This window comes from Protopterus annectens, chromosome 5.part0, assembly GCF_019279795.1.
Source record: "Protopterus annectens isolate FY-2018-M chromosome 5.part0, PAN1.0, whole genome shotgun sequence".
Taxonomy (NCBI): domain Eukaryota; kingdom Metazoa; phylum Chordata; order Ceratodontiformes; family Protopteridae; genus Protopterus; species Protopterus annectens.
This window is the reverse complement of record NC_056735.1, coordinates 1,913,881,733-1,913,894,213: the sequence shown is the minus strand read 5'-3', so window position 1 is coordinate 1,913,894,213 and position 12,481 is coordinate 1,913,881,733.

Sequence of the window (12,481 nt, the reverse complement as noted above, 5' to 3'; positions counted from 1 at the left end):
AAGACTAAGGTACTTTAGAGGATGCCAGTTACATTCTTTGAGGGATGAGATGAATGTGAGATTGGTTTAAGTTTAGTTTTTTACGCATTTGATGGTAGATGACAGGTTTAGCTTGGTATAGGTATTTTTTGAGTAGGAATGTTAGGGAGTGATCACTGATGCTATCTGATAAGCAGCCTGTTATATACGACTGGGGGCTCTTACTGACTAGTATCCAATCCAGGGTAGTGTGCTTGCTGGAGTTTTTATTTATCCTGGTTGGCAACTGGACTAGTTGGGTGAAGCCTTGAAGATTTACATGATGGGTTGTATCGTTGCCAGAACAGGATTTCCAGTCAATATTGAAATCACCTAAAATTATAGTTTCTTGGGGGAGATGGTGGGTAGACCAGCTGAGGAGGGTTTCAAGTGGAGGGATGTTTTGGCCAGGTGGGAAGTAGAATCCAATTATGTTGATGGTTTTGTTTTGGTTTATTTTGAGGTTGGTATATATTATTTCTTCATTGCCTATTTGTGGAGCTGATGATTTTAAGATCTGGATGTTTAGATGCTGTTTAAATATTATAGCTACACCACCTCCTTTCTTGTTTAGCCAGTCTACTCTTAGTATGCCATAACCGGTAGGGAGTATTTGCTCACTGGTAATGTGAGGTTTTAGCCAGGTTTCTGTCAGGATGTCTATATCTGGGGAGTACAAGTCTATGGTGGCATGGAATTCATGGACTTTGTTGGATATACTTCTAATATTTAGGCTTAGTAGAAGGAAGACACTTGGCTTTCTATTGGCTGTGATATGGGAAAAGTTGTGGTTTCTAGTCTGATTATGAGGATTGGGGTTGGAGATGCTAGGGCCAGGGTTGGGGTGGAGATCTCCACTTAGGGCAGGTTTTGATATACATGAAATTATTAGTTTTCTCAGTTTCTGAATGTGTTTGTTTATTAGGGAAATGTTATGATTGTGCTATGTGGGTAATAGGTATGGTGGGAGGGTTACTATGTTAAGTTGTAGAGATGCTTTATGTTTGAGTAGCATAGTTGGTAGAATATGTGGGGGATGCATAGGGATGGTTCTTGAGTTGGTGGGGGGGAGCTGAGTGAGGGTGAGACATGAGTGGTGGTGTGAGTATTAGTACAGTGGTAGTGGTTGAGTGGGGGAATGATGGAGCTTTGGTAGGATGTAAGTTATGCAAGGAGAGTACATGCAGTGAGCATAGGTAAGGTATGCTTATACATGTTAGTTGAGGAGGTGTGATAGTAGTGGGAAGATGGAGGAGGTAGTGTTGGGTTAGCGCTGTGGTTGGCTATTGGAAAGATGGGAGGGTTTGTGAGTGTAATAAAGGTAGGACCACTGGGGGAGGGAGGGAATAGGGGGCAGGGTGGGGAGCAAAGTGGGTAGAGACCTTGTTAGTAGCTCTTATGAGGGGGCTGGAAACAATCAGGTAACAGAGTAAACTGATAAATGAAAATATGATAGTGACAAAGGGTGGTTGTAGTTTCAAAAATGGTGCCTGCCACAGATAATATTTATTAACTTTGGGATTGGCTTAAGGTAATAAACAGGGAAGGGGGAGGGGAAAACAAGGGTGTGAACAGGCAGTTCTTTTGTACTGCTGCTAATGAGCCAAAGCAAAGACAAGTTTGTGTTTAAGAAACAATCAGAATTGATCAAAGACTGCTCTGAAACTGTAAGTTATTTCTTAACCATTTCTCAGGTGGATAACCTTGTATCAGTAGGCTACTGTGGTCTCAGTTTAAATTAACAAACACACAGTATTGATCGGTTATGGATACTATTTGCTAACAGAAGGGAATAAGAGAGAAAGTGGAAGATGAGTGTGTGTGTGTGTGTGGGTGGGGGGGGCTGCTTACACGCCAAAGCAGAGTGCTCTGCATGGGAAAATTAATATTGGCTCAAACAGGTAGACACATACTCAAAGTTAACTTTAGCTGTTTGCAGACAGTTCAGACCCAGACTGTGCTTTTCATATAAGAATGATAAAGGTGGTACCACAGTTGAATACTTAAGAGTGGTGTTAGGTCTAGAAAAGAAGAGTACAGAGAGGAGTAAGCACTTTTGAGATGGTAAAGATATATTATAAAGGTTACAAAAAAACAAACTGAGCAAATAGCTACTGCATACAGGAAAATATGTCTTAAACCAACTACTAGTATATGCAGATACTGAGCCAATTTGGAAAAAACATCTGTTAGAAGAAACCTCATCAGACAGTTATGCAGTCACAGATATAAATATAGCCGGCAGCACTCTGTCCTGGGTCTCTAATGTGATTCTATCCACCAGTAACAGCACAATTATATAGAAATAATTAGACACCAGTATGAGCTGTCTATACACAACACATTTACATGAATAACATTAGTGAACAAGGTGCAGCTATTCAAATAGACCATACTATTATACTAAAAAAAACTTGGTGCAGACAAAATGCTAGCATGCCATAGTAACTTCCAATAATAAAGCATAAATCATATTAGCTGTCTAACACAATTCAACATAAATAAACATATACAGTTGCAAAATGTATAACACAATTCAACATAAATAGGCATATGCAGTTGTAAAACAGTTGTAAAAAACTTACTGGAGAGACACTGAGTTCCTCATGGGGCCTGTAGCAGAGTGGATTGTATTTTTAAAAATGGTGCTTGCCACTAGTAATATTTATTAACTTTGGGATTGGCTTAAAGTAATAAACAGGGAGGGGGGGCGGGAGAACAAGGGTGTGAGCAGGCAGTTATTTTGTACTGCTGCTAATGAGCCAAAGCAAAGACAAGTTTGTGTTTAAGAAACAATCAGAATTGATCGAGGACTGCTCTGAAACTGCAAGTTATTTTTTAACCATTTCTCATGTGGAAAAACAGGATAACCTTGTATCAGTAGGCTACTGTGGTCTCAGTTTAAATTAACAAACACACAGTATTGATCAGTTATGGATACTATTTGCCAACAGAAGAGATTAAGACAGAAAGTGGAAGATGAGTGTGTGTGTGTGTGTGTGTGTGGGGGGGGGTACTTACAAGCCAAAGCCGAGTGCTCTCCCTGGGAAAATTAATATTGGCTCAAACAGGCAGACACATACTCAAAGTTAACTTTAGCTGTTTGCATATAGTTCAGCCCTGGACTGCACTTTTCTTATAAGAATGATAAAGGTGGTACCGCAGTTGAATACTTAAGAGTGGTGTTAGGTTGGAGAGACACTGAGTTCCTCATGGGGCCTGTAGCAGAGTGGATTGTAGTTTGTAACCACTCTTACCTCTTACAAGCTTAGGATCAAAGGAAACTTTTTACCTAGAAAGAGTTACTCTAGCTTGTACCTTTGCATTACACTATACTAAATCACCTTCTTCTGATTAGTTTTCCTGCCTTCTGAATAGGTATAGAGTGCAGCTGTGTAAGTAAACTTACTATAACTGTAGATGTTCAGATACTCACTGCTGCAGTAGCCTTAGCTTTATGGGCTATATCCTGGAGAATTGTCCTTGCAAAGTCTGATCTAGACCTAGAGAACTAATTGAGCTTTGTAATAGTATGAACAGATGACCAAGTAGCAGCTTCTAGAATACTTCTAGAATCCAATACTTTCTAAAACACCATAGATGAAGCCAAGTCGCTGCTAGACTGGGCCTTTACCCTACCTGGAATAGTTTAGTTATAGTTAGTATAACAAAAGGTAGTAGCTTTGGACAACCATTTAGAAATAGTCTGTTGTGACCCAGGCTGTCTCTCCTTCTTAACTTCACAAGGGATTAACAACTGGTTCAAACATATGGAACATTTAGTTATGTCAAATAATACCTAAGATGTCTGTGCACATCCAGGGTATGGAGTATTCTTTCTCCATCGTTATTGGGTTCAGGAAAGAAAATGGAGAGATGGATGGTTTGGCTTAATGTAAAGTCAGATACCAATTTAGGCATAAAAGAAAAGAAGGATTAGGTCTCAAAGAAACCCTGTCCCTGTAAAAAATGAGATAGGTTTGACTTACAATAAGCACTTACAGCTCAGATACCAGTTTTGTCAGAGATCAGAGCAATCAGTAAAGCAGTTTTTCATGTTAAGAACCTGAAGTCAGCCAGGTTAGCTGGTTCAAATGGATCAAGTGTTAGCTTCTCTAACACAAAATTAAAAGCCAAAGGCAGGGCCACCAGTTTTCTTGGAGGCCTCTTACATAAACCACCTTTCAAAAACATTTTGACATGAGAATGCATTTAAAGTGTAGAATCCATGGGCAGACATTTTGAAATGACCAATAAATGAACCTTGATAGAGAAGTAAGAAAAGCCACAGGACAGTAACTCACAAAAATATTGTAAATCCAGAGAACAACTAGTTCTGAATGGATATTGGTTATGTTGCTGTTGTTGGCAGCAATGAGAAAACCTTTTCCATGTACTGATGTATGATTTTCTAGTAGCAGGCTTTATTGCTTTCATTAGTATCTGAGGCACATTCTCGGTAAAGAGGTGACTAAAGAGAATTAAGACCATATCATCCAGGCAGTCTAATTAAGTTGATTAGAGTCTGGGTGTGTCAAAAACCCCATGTTCTTGTGTGAGTAGATCCAGTCTGTGAGGAACCTTCTGTCAATTGCTCCCAGCCATTTCCAAAAGAATGGAGAACCACAGTTACCTGAGCCAGAAGGGATGGACCACAATGATCTTAGTGGACTCCTGAAACTTCAGAAATACCCTGGACATTAATGGAAAGGACATTAAAGCATACAGGTACATTCCTGTCCAAGGAAAAGAAAAGGCATGTGTTTTCCAGGCCTTCTTACATGGAGTCCTGGAGCAGAATTTTGCCAGCTGATTGTTTAAAGAAGAGGCAAAGAGTTCTACTTGAGTAACTCCCCACAGATGGATCAAATCTCTGAAGACCCCCCTAATCTGGTTTCCATTTGTGAGGGTCTGCCCTTGCCCTGATCAGCTTTGCTGACAGTTAGTTTTGCTCTGAAAGAAATTTAGATGCCTACAGAGTGAGACTGCACTGTAATGCTATATCCCAAGCCAACATGGCTAGTCTACAGAGTGGGTTTAGCCTGGTTGCCCCTTGCTTGTTGATGTCCTGTGGTATTGTCTGTAACAGCTTAAAGTCCCATGGACCAAAGATGATTCACACAATTGAGTGCCTTGATCAGGGCAAGCATCTCTTTTATATCTATGTGCTTGCATCTGTCTTTAGTATCTCACACACCTTGCACTTTTATCTCTCCTGAAATGATGCCCAAGCAAAGTCTGAGGTGTCTGTGGTGACTGACTACTTTGGAACAGAGAGGGGAAAGGAGACACCTGGATTTAGGGATATCTCTTGTCTCCACCAAGTGATTTCCTTCTAACAAACCCCAGCACTAGGATCTGAAAAGAGAAAGGGTGTTGGTGCAGGGACCAAAGATACTTCAGCTATCACTGTATCTTATCCATGTGTAGTCTTGCCAAGGGTACCATGACAATCATAGAAGCCATGATACCCAAAATCCTGAGATATTCTCTCACAGAGACTGAAGTCTGAGTGGAAAGCCCTTGAAATAGATCTAGATATAGATATTTTTTTTCTTTTGAAGAAAAGCTTGTTAACCCAAGGTGTATGGTTCATATCCCAGAAATACAATCCTGTGAAAAGGAGTCAAGGAAGACATTTGAATGTACTCTTCATATCCCAGTTTGTATAAAAATCTGTCACCTAACAGAAATATTTATGACAACATTTATGACACTTTGAAAAAGACTTTGCAAAGATAGGCAAGTTGCCTAAATATAGAAACAAGTCGACACACTGTAACCTGCAATGAGCTAAACTGAAGCTAGACACTTTGTGAACAATGTTGGTACAGTTTATAGTCTGAATGTTAAGGGAAGAGAATTGATAATGTGATCCAGGCATAAAGAACCTTAAGAAATGTCTGACGTCTGGACGAATAGGTATGTGATGATAAGCATCTTTTAAATCTAATGTTGCAAGGAAACTTGAATGAAGAAAAAGAGGTAACAGGTTGTGAAGTGACATAATTTTGAATTTGGGCACCATCACAAACAGGTTTATGAAAGAAAGATACAGGATCAATCTCAAGCATTTTCTTTCTTTGGCAATAAAAACATCCATGAATAAAATCCCTTTCCCACCTGGGAAAGGGGAACTGGTTCTTCCACTCTCTAGGACAACATGTGATGAAGGGCAGGTAGAAACAATAGAGTCTGGTTTGGAGGATGAAGATCGCCTTCCAAAAAGGAGGAACGTCCTCCTGCTTCCATCTGTAACCTTAATAAATTATCTTGAAAACCCATTTGTCCAAAACTATTTCCAAAAAGAAAAGAAGAGACTCAGACTTTCTAGAAGAAGAAAAAAGGAACTACCAGGGAGGGAAGGGGATACAAATTCTTTTAACTCATCATTCTGACTTATTAGACTCTCCTTCATTTTTGGAGTTTCCAGAATTCATCTTGGAATTCCATTGCCATTTCTTCTTAAACATCTGTTTACCTGTATTTTGCTGAGTCTATGTATTTTGTTTCTTACCAAAACAGGATGAGGAGATAAACAATCACTTGGGAAACTTGGAAAAGGAGGGTTGAAAAATCTTTGAGATTCCCAGTATCAGCTTACCCTTTTCAACACACGTTTTGATCAGCTCTGCAGCAGAGGGGCCAAAAACTAAATCTCTGTCCAAAGGAGAATTTGAAATCTGAATTGCATTTATGTGTCTATCTGTCTACCTATCTATCTATCTGTTTATCTATCTATCTATCTATCTATCTATCTATCTATCTATCTATCTATCTATCTATCTGTCTATCTATCTATCTATCTCTTTGTTTACTAGGAAAGTCCATCTGGGTAATACCCATTTTCAGCAGAGGCCCGGGGAGAAAAGCTCCATTTGCTTACATTGCATTATACTAAGTTCCAGTTAAACACAGAGTAGTTACATTTCTATTTACATTTATACACAAACAGTAGTTACATTTACAAATTTTAAGATTTTACAGAGGTGGAAGTTATTAAAGAGAAATCACACATGCAACTTAGTAGATTATACCTGCAGCAGTTATGTATAAAATTGTTTTGTCTTCAGTTTGAGTTTGAGTGCATTCTGTTTAAGGAGAGTATTTGGACAATATCATATGGCGAACAGAAAGCCTTAAACTTATCATAAACATGTGCAGGACCAGGACTGGTTAGGTTAAGATGTTGTTTAAACAGTGGTTTAAAACTATTGAGTGTTGAAGAGTTTCATATTGTTGGGATTCTACTCCAGAGTTTATCAACATATTGGCAGTAGAGTCTCTTGCAACATTATTTTACTTATTTGTAAGTAATATGATTTGTTACTGGAATGGAAGTCCCTTGCTGTACAGTAGTGCAGGGCTTTTTCTGGATGATGAATTAGTTTGTGTACTGTAGTTAATTGAGAATACATTAGGTAGTTGTGTAGTTCAAGACAGTTTAATTCTTTAAGCTTAGAAAATGGTGGGTCCTATAAGGGAGAACAGTGACAGATTTACCTATTTTATTGTAGCAGGAAGAAGGTTTCTGTCTTTGAGTATTGTTTAAGTTTGTTAGGATAGGATCAGCATATAATAGAATTGGCAATAAGAAGGTGGTGGCTAGAGTTTTTCTTGCAGTATCTATAAGGAATCCATTGATCCTATAAAGGGAGCATAGTTCTGTTGTGTAGATTTAATGGTGTGCAGTATATGGTGCTCATACCTGAGATTTTCAACTATTATAACACCTAGAACTTTACTGTGTCACAGTTTCAATGACAGTATTATTTGTTGACATTATGGTAAAAGATTGCTTTTGATTCTGGCAGCATTTTGAGGTAAAAATCATTAACTTAGTTTTTTTGAGGTTGAATCGGAGGTTTGATTCTTTGAGACAGTTTTCTACTGAAGAGAAAGATTTTTGGGGAATGCCTGTGAGCTTATTTATTGTTGAGGTTGCACATATTAATGTTGAGTCATCTGCATACTGAACAAAACTAGCATGTTGAGTGGAGGTATGGAGGTCACTAATAAATATATTAAATAGGAGGGGACCCAGAATAAAGTCCTAAGGAACACCTGTAATAACTGGTTGGAAGGATGAGTAGGTTTGTTGCCATTTAACAGCTTGCTGTCATCCATATAGGTAACTAAGAAACCACCACTATTGTGAAAGCCCTATTGAGGAGATTCAAACGAGCAGTTGCTGGTGCGAGACAGTATCAAATGCCTTTGTCAAGTCTAAGAGCATGGTGGACACAAGCAGACCATTGATTCTATGTCAATTTATTATATTGGTAAAATATAGTAGAGCGGTAATGGTGCTGTGCTGGGGCCTAAAGCCATGCTATATTTCTGAGAGCATGTTATTTGAGGTTAGGTATTGCATCAGCTGCATATAGATGCATTTCTCTAATATTTTGGAGATGGGGAGAGAATCGCTATTGGTCTGTACTTATTCATCTCTGTAGATGTGTTGCCTTTGTGAGTGGTATGATGTAGGATTTGTTCACAGTGATGGGACATATATTTCTGCTATGGACCTATTAATTAGTATGGACACAAGGAAGGCTATGACTTCTGTGGCCTTTTTTAGGTAGCCTGATGGTAGCTGGTCTACAGCTATGGAAGTAGTTTTTAGCTTAAGGAGCAACATCCTTATGAGCAAGGTAGGTACTGGACTAAAACTGAAGAGCTGTGGGTTGGTTTGATTGGACAGGGGTAGGGAGAGGGGGGGATGTATTAATGTCTAAGACAGACAATATTGATGGTATAGAGTAGGAATTAAACTGTATGGGGATAGATTCTGTCATATTGTCTGTTTTTGGAGTGGGAGTGGGAGTGGTGATCTTCCAGGGTGGAGTAGTTTATTTAATGCTGACCAAAAAAGTTTTGGGTTATTTTTATGTTTGTCTTGTAGGTTGGTATAGTATGTTTGTTTATCTTATTTGACATGGAGTTTTGCAAGGTTTCTAAGATATCTAAATTGCTATAAGGCATTTTGATTTCTGTTTTTATACCAATATTTCCATGCTTTATCACTTTTTATCATGATTCTTTTTGTTTCTTTTGTCAGCCATGGTGTGGGGTTGTACTTTTTTATTACATACTGGTGCTAGATTATTTAAGGTCTGTAAGAATATGTTATTAAAGTGTTCTACAGCAGAATTTAGTAGCATTGTTCTAAGTACATTGCAGTTATACTGTTTTAGTGTTTCACTGAAAATGTCTTTGCTGAGATTGGTTGTATTTTGTATTTGATTATAGATATGTTTATCTAGGTTATGGTGAGTTCTAATGGCATGCGTTGGCATGTGGTCACTTATGCTATCTGAGAAACATGATACTTTTGTCAGTTTGAATGGTTTGTTTGTAAGAATCCTGTCTAATGTTGTGTGTCTCCTTGAAGTTTTATTGATTCTAGTAGGTGTGGTTATTAATTATCTGAAGTTGTACATGTTTATGGATTCAGTATGGTAGTGGAATTTATGACTTGCCAGTCTATATTTAAGTCTCCAAGTATTATAGTGTCATGGTTAGTTTGTTGGGATAGCCAATACAGGATGCTTTCAACAATATCAATGTCACTCCCTGGTTGTATATAAATTGCTGTTAAACATATAGTTTTCCAACTGATGATTTTTAAGTGTGTTATTAGAAGTTCAGTATTGTTAAATTCGAGTATTTCCTGTGGTAATAAGTTAATGTTTAGTGAATTTTCATAGATGATTGCTATACCACTGTCATGCTTGTTTTGTCTGTCATACCAGAGTAAATTATATCCTCGGGCATGATCTCATTATCCTTTATTTCGTTTATATATATATATATATATATATATATATATATATATATATATATATATATATATATATATATATATATATATAATCTGATGGTACTTATTCCAAGGCTATGGCCATTGGTACAGGTTTACTAGCTATGTCCCCTTCACCAGTCAACTCCTTATCAGCTACTTTAAGACCCTTAGCAAAGGGTGCCCAATCAAACTGTGTAATATTAATATTTATACAAGTGGTAGTTGACCAAGAACAAGGCTATTAGGAGTGGCCCATACAGTGTCACCAAATAAACATGCAAGTACTCTCAAAACTTAAATATCTATATACAGATCATCCAGAATAAAAGATGTAAACATATTTAACAATAAATAATAAAAGAACAACACAATGCTAAATATATCTTCACAGTGACATCAGAGTTCAAAACCACAGGAAATATTAAAAACAACATTGTAGGACAGTCTCAGATAAATAAAGAAAATATCTAGCCTAAACTTCACTATATTCCTGACTGAATCTGAAAGAATTATACTGTTCCCTAGAAACTTACTTCATTAGAGCAAGGCAGATGTGGTGAATGGAACATGTTGTAAGGTCTAAGACACAATGCAGACAATGCAGAGGGAGATGTCTCTTTAACAGACATCTCAAATTAATATCTCAAATATTACTGCTGGGATAGCTTGCAGAATGACATAATGTCTTGTCATCTGACTCTAGTTCCCAGATGGAACCCCCACTGCTGGAAGTTGGCAGTATTTAGCATAGATCTATGAAAATACATAGACTTCAGATCTTTGGCATATGTTGGAAGTCATACAACAATTACATTCCTCCACATTTCAAGACTACTAATTATTTCACCCAAAAGACAATACAGAAAGCTCCCTAGTACAGACTATGGTTTCCACTGTTAAAATATATACAGTTACAATAGTGCATGTACATTTCTGTTCTATTCCAGTAGGGCACATTGTGGCTACATTTCAAGCAGCACTTTGCAAAAACCTTTTCAACACACATTGCTGTAGCAGAAGTTTGATATACACAACATACAGTTCTAATACATTTGTAACACAACTATCTTATATAAATCATGTTGATTTTCACAAATGACATATAATTATTTACAAAATTCCAGATAGCTGTGCTGGCAGTATCACCCTTTGTCACAACTTGAATGCAAGGAATTTGATTATTTAAAGCAGTTTTTTTCTGCACAATAATAACTGCAAATAAAACATTCCAAATACTTTCACAAATAGTCAGAACAGACTTTAACATATGAGCATGACATTTCACAATTCTGAAAATCAAAGCTGTAGAAGCATACAGCTTTTCAAATCAAAGATCGTCCCATTCTTATCAGAAAGAGTATGATTAGACTGACTGTGTGTTTAACAGCAGAGATATTAACTAAAGGTATAGCTGCTGGATCAGGTTTGGAAAGAGTGTATAAAAACGTAGATGATTGAAGAGCTTTATACATCCTAACTACCTTTTCAGGGGCAGCTAGCTATCAGGAAAAGTGCATGTGGCAACACATACATATCCTCCAATGCTGACAGAACTGGAGGAATGTTCATAGATGACTGCAATCTAGGAGCCATAATCAAAACTCCAAAAGATGTGGACATCCTACAAAAGGGCCTTGCTGAGACAGATGCCTGGTGTCAATGCCATGGCCTCAAGCTCAATGCCAAAAAGTGCATTGTCATTCCTTTTGGTAAAAACTCAGCATCCATGAACTACCACATAGGTGGTAGTCTACTTAACACCGAAAGTCTGATAAGAGACCTTGGGACACAGGTGAACAGTAGCCTCTCCTTTGATAATCACATCGCCACAGTAGTCAGGAAATCCTTCTATGTGGCACACCTCATCACAAAAGGTTTCTCATCCAGGAAAAAAGAGGTCATTGTTCCCCTCTACTCGTCACTCATTAGACCCATTATAGAGTACAATGCCCCTTTTGGTATGTACCTCACAAGACATCTACAACAACTGAAAAAGCCACAAAAATACCTCACAAAGAGGATTACTGGCCTCAAAGAGATGCCCTATGCAGACCATCTCAAAAAACTGCAGCTTTACTCCATTGCATATCGCCTACTCAGAGGCAATCTCTGCCTAACACACAAAGCTATGTCAAACCCAGAGCTTTTAGACATGCTCCACTTAAAGAAATCCCAATCCCTACGAGCTACATGCTCTAGGGACCTAAACCTCATCACCACAATAAACAGAACATGCTGGAGGGATAGATTCCTGTCCCAGAGACTTCCCATACTCTGGAACAAATTACCTATCTATATCAAACAAAGTTCCTCATTAGCACTCTTCAAGAAAAATCTTGATGATTGGATGGGAGATAGGAAATTCACCCTGGGGATCACTTCTGTGGCTCTGCTTGACAGTGGCACAGGAAAATAATTTTCTTGGGTGGCGAAAGCCAGGGTACCTTTGGCTAGGCTTATATAGGCCCTAGGGCCAATAGCCTAGTACCTACCTATGAACCTATGAACCTTAGTGTGCAGGTTCTGGAAGTTCCTTTTGAAATAACTCATAGCATTTTCTAAGGGACTAAGAAACTTCAGTATTCTCCCACTGAAAACAGTGGCACATTCTAGAAAGAGTCTCAGAGAAAGATAACCCCACACAGGTAGAATCAGAAA